This window comes from Salvelinus sp. IW2-2015, unplaced genomic scaffold (assembly GCF_002910315.2).
Source record: "Salvelinus sp. IW2-2015 unplaced genomic scaffold, ASM291031v2 Un_scaffold2929, whole genome shotgun sequence".
NCBI classification, from domain to species: Eukaryota; Metazoa; Chordata; class Actinopteri; order Salmoniformes; family Salmonidae; genus Salvelinus; species Salvelinus sp. IW2-2015.
The window spans coordinates 14,372-22,310 of NW_019944225.1; the positions used below are offsets into that span (position 1 = coordinate 14,372).

The following is a 7,939-nucleotide window of genomic DNA, read 5'->3' on the forward strand; positions in this document are numbered from 1 at the left end:
CCTTTGGTAACAGAGAAACGCCTTAGTAAAACTGGATTGTAGTTTGTGTAATCTGGCTCCGTCTAGTCTGAAATAGATGTGCAGAGATCACAGAAAGCAAGAATATTTTCCAGACCACAGGTCTGGTTCTGGCCTGCTAGTCCGTGTTTAAATAATGAAGACAGACATAGTTAAATTGACCAGAGTAAAGAACCAGTATATACGTCAGTAAAGACAGAGTAAAGACAGAGTAAAGACAGAGTAAAAGACAGATAAAGGCAGAGTAAAGACAGATAAGACAGATAAAGGCAGAGTAAGACAGATAAAGGACAGATAAAGACAGATAAGGGCCGAGTAAAGACAGATAAAGAACAGATAAAGACAGATTAAAGGGACAGATAAGCAGAGTAAAAGACAGAGTAAAGACAGATAAAGGCAGAGTAAAGAAGAGTAAAGACAGATAAAGGACAGATAAAGACAGAGTAAGGCAGAGTAAAGGACAGAGTAAAAGACAGATAAAGACAGAGTAAATGACAGATAAAGAACAGATAAAAGACAGAGTAAAGCGAGTGGCAGAGTAAAGCAGAGTAAGAAAGTAAAGGCAGAGTAAAAGACAGAGTAAAGCAAGGATAAAGACAGAGTAAGACAGATTAAGACAGATAAGACAGATAAAGACAGATAAAGACAGAGTAACAGAAAGACAGAGCAAAGACAGACAAAAGTAAAGGCAATTAAAGACAGAGTAAAGACACGAGTAAAGGCAGAGTAAAGATCAGAGTAAAGACCGAAGTAAAGGACAGAGTAAAGGACAGAGTACAAGCAGAGTAAAGGCAGAGTAAAGGCAGAGTAAAGACAGAGTAAGGACAGAGTAAGCAGAGTATAATGCAGAGTAAAAGGGCAGAGTAAAGACAGAGTAAAGGAGAGTAAAGGCAAGTAAAGACAGATAAGACAAGTAAAGGCAGAGTAAAGACAGATAAAAGACAGAGTAAAAGACAGAGTAAAGAAGATTAAAGGCAGAGTAAAGACAGAGTAAAAGACAGATAAAGGACCGAGTAAAGACAGGTAAAGACAGATAAAGAGAGAGAAAGACAGAGTAAAGACCATGAGTAAAGGCAGAGTAAAGACAATATAAATGACAGAGTAAAGGCAGAGTAAAGGCCAGAGTAAAAAGACAGAGTAAAGCAGAGTAAAGGCAGAGTAAAGGCCAGAGTAAAGACAGATAAAGACAGAGTAAAGACATTTGTAAAGACAGAGTAAAGAAGAGTAAAGCAGAGTAAAAGACAGATAAGACAGAGTAAACAGAGTAAAGGCAAGAGTAAAGACAGAGTAAGTCAGAGTAAAGGGCAGATGAAAGACAGAAAAGACAGAAGTAAAGACAGAGTAAAGGCAGAGTAAAGGCAGAGTAAAAGCAGAGTTAAAGACAGTAAATACATTGTAAAGGCAGAGTGAAAACATATTAAGCAGAGTAAAGACAGTAAAGACATCTCTCTTCTCTCTGCAGGTGAAGCTGGGTTCTCATCGGCTGCTCCAGGTGCTCCAGGAGAGGATGGCCAGAAGTGAGGACCCCAAACTAACATCCATGAGGCCTGTCTGATAACTCTCTCCATCTTTCACAATAAGCCACTCTTCTCTTCTCTCTCTTCTCGACAGTGCGAGGGAACGGTGAGATCGGACAGAGGGGTTCTGGCTGGAGAGAGTGTAAGTATTTTCTAATGCGTAATACCATGTCAAAGATAAACAGACTTGTGTATCAGAGTATGTATTCTTCAGACAGACTTCCGAGGTGCAGGAACATAGTGGCCAGAGGTTGAAGATTACATCAACTAAAAACGCCTCAGTCTCCATTCACCCCCGACACACATTCTCTCCTTCCCAACAACACATGCTGCCAACACACACACATTCTTAACTGCCACCGTCCGCTCTACGCCTTACATTCATTACTTAACAGAAGAACCCACCTGCTCTCTTGTTGCACGTTTCCCCAATCCCTTTCTCCCCATGTCTCCTCTCCTTCGCATTATTCTCTCCCAATATCCTGTCCTTCCATCCTTATCTACTCCCCACGTCTCTCTCCTCCTTCCTCCTTATCTCTCCCTCTTCTCTCCTCTCCTCCCCTCCTTCCTACCTTTCCTACCTCTACCATTCGCCTTTCCTCCCCACTTTCCCTCCTTCCCACCTCTCCCCACTTTCCTCTCCCTACTCTGCTAGCCTCTCCCCACTTCCTCTCTCCCTACCTCTCCCTACGCTCTCCCACTTCTCCTCTCCCTACCTTCCACTTCTCCTCTCCCTACATCTCCCCACTTCCTCTCTTCCTACCTCTCCCACTTCCTCCGCTCTCTCCCAATTATCTCTCGCTCCTCCCACTTCTCCTCTCCCTACCTCTCCGACTTCTCCTCTCCTACCTCTCCCCCCTTCCCTCCCCTACTCTCCCTACTTTCTCCCACTATCTCCATCTCCCTACTCTTCTCCCCACTTCTCTCTCTCTCCATTCCTCATTCTCCTACCTCTCCCCATCTTCCTCCTCTCCCCTTCTTCCTTCCCCTACCTCTCGCACTTCTTCCTCAGTTCCAACCCTAGCCTACCTCCCCACTTCTCCTCTCGCCATTCTCTTCCTAACCTCTCCATTCTCTCTCCCTACTCTCCCACTTCTCTCTCTCTCCTCACTTCTCCTCTCCTACTCTTCTCTCCTTCCTCTCCTTCTTCCTCCTGAAGACTCATAATGGCATTCATGCCTGCCTTGTCCATCACATTAGTAATATTGCCCTTGGTGAGATGTGTGAGACAGACAGAGTTGGAGTAACTAATAGCTCCTCACAGGAAATATATAGCTTGAGAGAAGCAGCTATTCTCACTTTACCCATGAGAGATAACTTAATTATCCTCCTGGCTGGCGTCATATGGACCATAGAAAGACTGCAGTAAATATAGATCMGTGAGCTGTTGAGTACTTGTAGTTACCATAATGGCCACAGGAGGTCAGTGTTGCTATTTCTCAGCTAGGCTTCAGTGGACACTGTACATTCTTGCTAACCCCACTGCTACCACACACAGTACCTGAGTAGGATACCGTCTTACTTTGCACTGAAACACATTATGGATGATTTTGCAACCACGGGCTTTGTTGTGTTCCCCAAGGGGGTTGATTTATAAGAAAACATTTAATGTTTTATTATTTATTTGTTTACTTTAAAARAAAATTGCCCTAGAGGCACCAATTCATCCAACTTTAGAGAGCCTTGACGATCATTCCACAAGTGAGGTGCAAAAACCTAAAAGCAGATTAACCTAACTCAGTGGCGACTGAAGAGATGTCCAGAGTTAACCATCCCTGAGACTGGTGTCTCATACGTCTGTAAGTTAACAATGAGGTAAGGTGCGACGGAAGTTTACGCAGGAGGGCTTTATGAACTAAAAAAGAGTGCAATGCATCGATCTACGAGAGACTTCAAAGGAGGGCCGGCCCTTCTGATACAGAATGTGTTGATGTGTAGTGAACCTATCGCCCGTAATAAAGCTTAGTGCACAATGATAAACAGCATCTAATAGCTACACTAACAGCGGCAGCTGCATTTACAAAAACAAAAACAATGATTTGTTTTCTGTTATTTAATGAAAGCCTTTTTGATCTTCTTCTACGTACTGTATTTCGACAATCATTTTTTTTGCTAATTTGAAAATATTTAATGCAGTTGGTTAGAAAAGGAGTCAAATAAATTAAAGTTCTTTAAATTGTTATGTTATTTAAGAGCTGCTGGCCCAGATGGTATTTAAGAGATGCTGGCCCACCTGGTATTTAAGAGCTGCTGGCCCACCTGGTATTTAAGAAGCTGCTAGCAGGCTTGGTATTTAAGAGCTTTGCTGGTAGCTGGTATTTAAGAGTGCTGGCCCAGCTGGTATTTAGAGATCTGCTGGCCGCACTGGTATTTAAGAGATGCTGGCCCAGCTGGTATTTAAGAGCTGCTGCCCCAGTGGTATTTAAGAGCTGCTGGCCCACCTGGTATTTAAGAGATGCTGGCCCAGCTGGTATTTAAGAGCTGCTGGCCCAGCTGGTATTTAAGAGCTGCTGGCCCAGCTGGTATTTAAGAAGCTGCTGGCCCAGCTGGTATTTAAGCAGCTGCTGGTCCAGCTGGTATTCAAGAGCTGCTGGCCCAGCTGTATTTAAGAGCTGCTGGCCCACCTGGTATTTAAGAGCTGCTGGCCCGCTGGTATTTAAGAGCTGCTGGTCCAGCTGGTATTATAAGAGCTGCTGGTCAGCTGGTATTAAGAGCTGCTGGCCCAGTTGTATTTAAAGAGCTGCTGGCCCGCTGTATTTAAGAGCTGCTGGTCAGCTGGTATTCAAGAGCTGTGCCCCCTGGTATTTAAGAGCTGCTGTCCAGCTGTATTTTAAGAGCCTGCTGGTCCAGCTGGTATTTAAGAGTGCTGTCCAGCTGGTATTAAGAGCTGCTGCCCACCTGGTATTTAAGAGGCTGGCCCAGCTGGTATTTAAGAGCTGCGTCCACTGGTATTCAAGAGCTGCTGGCCCACCTGGTATTTAAGAGCTGCTGGTCCAGCTGGTATTTAAGACCTGCTGGCCAGCTGGTATTTAGAGCTGCTGGCCTCAGCTGGTATTTAAGAGCTGCTGGTCCATCCTGGTATGTTAAGAGCTGCTGTCCACCTGGTATTTAAGAGCTGCTGGTCCAGCTGGTATTTAAGACTGCTGGTCAGCTGGTATTAAAGAGCTGCTGGTCACCTGGTATTTAGAGCTGCTGGTCCGCTGGTATTTAGACCTGTGGTCCAGCTGGTTTATGAGCTGCTGGCCCCTGGTATTTAAGAGCTGCTGGCCCGCTGGTATTTAAGAGCTGCTGGTCCACCTGGTATTTAAGAGCTGCTGGTCAGCCTGGTTATTTAAGAGCTGCTGGCCAGCTGGTATTTAAGAGCCTGCTGGTCAGCTGGTATTTAAGAGCTGCTGGTCCACCTGGTATTTAAGAGCTGCTGGCCGCTGGTATTTAAGAGCCTTGCTGGTCCACCTGGGTATTAAGAGCGCTGGTCCACCTGGTATTTAAGAGCTGCTGGTCCAGCTGGTATTTAAGCCTGCTGGCCAGCTGGTATTTAAGAGTGCTGGCCACTGGTTTTAAGAGCTGCTGGCTCCGGCTGGTATTTAAGACTGCTGGCCACGGTATTAAGAGCTGCTGGCCCAGTTGGTATTTAAGACTGCTGGCCCAGCTGGTATTTAAGAGCTGCTGGCCCACTGCTGGTATTTAAGAGCTGCTGCGCCCACCTGGTATTTAAGAGCTGCTGGCCACCTGGCTATTTAAGAGCTGCTGGTCCAGCTGGTATTTAGACCTGCTGGCCCGCTGGATTTAAGAGCCGCTGGCCCTGCTGGTAATTTAAGAGCTGCTGGTCCAGCTGGTATTTAAGAGCTGCTGGCCCACCTGGTATTTAAGAGCTGCTGGTCCAGCTGGTATTTAAGATCTGCTGGCCCAGCTGGTATTTAAGAGCTGCTGGCCCACCTGGTATTTAAGAGCTGCTGGCCCAGTTGGTATTTAAGAGCTGCTGGCCCAGTGAATCGGTTGGAGAGGAGCTGTTGGGAGAGCTACACCTCACCTTAGCGATTCCACTTGAGTTAGCAGAAAAGAGGCCTGCAATGTACGCTACAGTTCAAAAGTTTGGAAATGTCCTTGTTTTTGAAAGAAAAGCTCTTTTTTTTGTCCATTAAAATAACATAAAATTTATTAGAAATACAGTGTAGACATTGTTAATGTTGTAAATGACTATTGTAGCTGGAAACGGCTGATTTTTAATGGAATATCTACATAGGCGTACAGAGGCCCATTATCAGCAACCATCACTCCTGTGTTGTAATGGCACGTTGTGTTAGCTAATCCAAGTTTATAATTTTAAAAGGCTAATTGATCATTAGAAAACCATTTTTGTAATTATGTTAGCACAGCTGAAAACTGYTGTYCTGATTAAAGAAGCAATAAAACTGGCATTCTTTAGACTAGYTGAGTATCTGGAGCATCAGCATTTGTGGGTTTGATTACAGGCTCAAAATAGCCAGAAACAAAGAACTTTCTTCTGAAACTCGTCAGTCTAATGAAGGTTATTTCATGCGAGATATTGTCAAGAAACTGAAGATCTCGTACAACGCTGTGTATTACTCCCCGAACGTTTGAACAGTAGAGTATATTTTCCCCCTGTTTACTTATGCAATTTTCAAACTGCTTTCACCAATCCTATAACCTCAGTAGAGCTTCAAACATATAACCTTGGTAGAACTTCAATTCTATAACCTCGGTAGAGCTTCAACCCTATAACCCCAAAAAGAACTTCAAGCCTATAACAGTATCATAGGGATATATCATGTCACTTCTCTGGAGTCCAGAGCAGAATCAACTAGGATATATCATGTCACTTCTCTGGAGTCTAGAGCAGAATCAACTAGGATATATCATGTCACTTCTCTGGAGTCCAGAGCAGAATCAACTAGGATATATCCTGTCACTTCTCTGGAGTCTAGCCAAAGCTAAATCATACAGCTTCTTGTAACAGAGGAGGATCAGATGGACGACATGTTCTGTCTGAACCGCACCATCCTGTTGGAGGGCAGCCTGCCTGCAGAGTGCCTGCTGCCAGCCTGGTAGCCCTGTTTTTCCTCACAAATATCCTAATAAATTCACGTGTTAATTCTTCATCGAATAATATTGAAGACGATGTTACAACTGCTTTTCTTTAGACATAAAGCCGGTAGCAATCTAAACTAGTCCTGTCTGAAGCATGAACATGATCAATCACATCACCAGGTTGTTGTTCTGGCTAAGATGAGTCAGTAGTAGATACTAAACTGTATTTTAGATGGTAAACGTAGGCTACTCTGTTTTAGCGGAGGAGATGAAACAAGTACTTCCTGGTCACTGCTCTGGATATGTGAACCTGCCTTTTCCACCCCAATGCTGATGACTGGTCATTGGTCAACAATCAAGACACGCAACTTTTTTGATTCTGAAGCATAGAGGATAATTTAACGATGACTAAAGGAAAACAACGATTTAAGATAGGGAGTAAAATATATATATATATGGATCAAAACAAATCGGAAAACATCTGGAAAAAGTGTTTGGGGGGAAATGTGTCGAATATAAAATGGTTTACAGCCATTACCAGTTTATGGTTCCTGACAAAATGAAAAAAAGTATTTAATATTATTTTATTTTTTCCAACAATGCCAAAAGTCCCCGTAGTTGCAAAATCACCCTCGGACAACACTTGCTGTTTAGAATTGTAATGTTTATATGTGTTTATGTTTTTGACCTGTACATCTTTCTGTATTACAGGGTCCTAGAGGCCTGCTTGGTCCTAGAGGATCCCCTGGGACTGGTGGACAGCGTGTATGTATACAGTACTTCTACAATACTGCAATACTACTGCAATACTACTGCAATGCTACAGCAATGCTACCGCTATAATACTGCAATGCTGCTGCAATCCTGCTGCAATACTACTGCTATAATACTGCAATACTACTGCAATACTACTGCTATACTTCTGCAATGCTACTGCAATACTACTGCAATGCTACTGCAATGCTACTGCAATGTTACTGCAATACTACTGCAATGCTACTGCAACGTTACTGCAATGCTACTGCAACGTTACTGCAATACTTCTGCAATACTACTGCAATGCTACTGCAATACTCCTGCAATACTACTGCAATGCTACTCCAATACTACTGCAATGCTACTGCAATGTCACTGCAATACTACTGCAATAATGCTGCAATACTACTGCAATAATGCTGCAATGCTACTGCAATGCTACTGCAATACTACTGCAATACTACTGCAATACGACTGCAATACTACTTCAATACTACTGCAATACTACTGCAATGCTACTGCAATAATACTGCAATACTACTGCAATACTTCTGCAATACTACTGCAATGCTACTGCAATGTTACTGCAATGATACTGC

General features: G+C 43.6%; 1 long non-coding RNA gene across 1 annotated transcript in view; it reads left to right on the forward strand.

The window, feature by feature from the left end:
- Window positions 1-1,638: 1,638 nt before the first annotated feature.
- The window catches only part of LOC112075007 (uncharacterized), a 14,109-nt gene continuing 7,808 nt past the window's right edge, over window positions 1,639-7,939 (forward strand). The window contains exons 1-2 of the long non-coding RNA XR_002894897.2: window positions 1,639-1,677; window positions 7,296-7,349. This is a non-coding gene — a long non-coding RNA (uncharacterized lncRNA). The remainder of the gene's footprint in view (window positions 1,678-7,295; window positions 7,350-7,939) is intronic.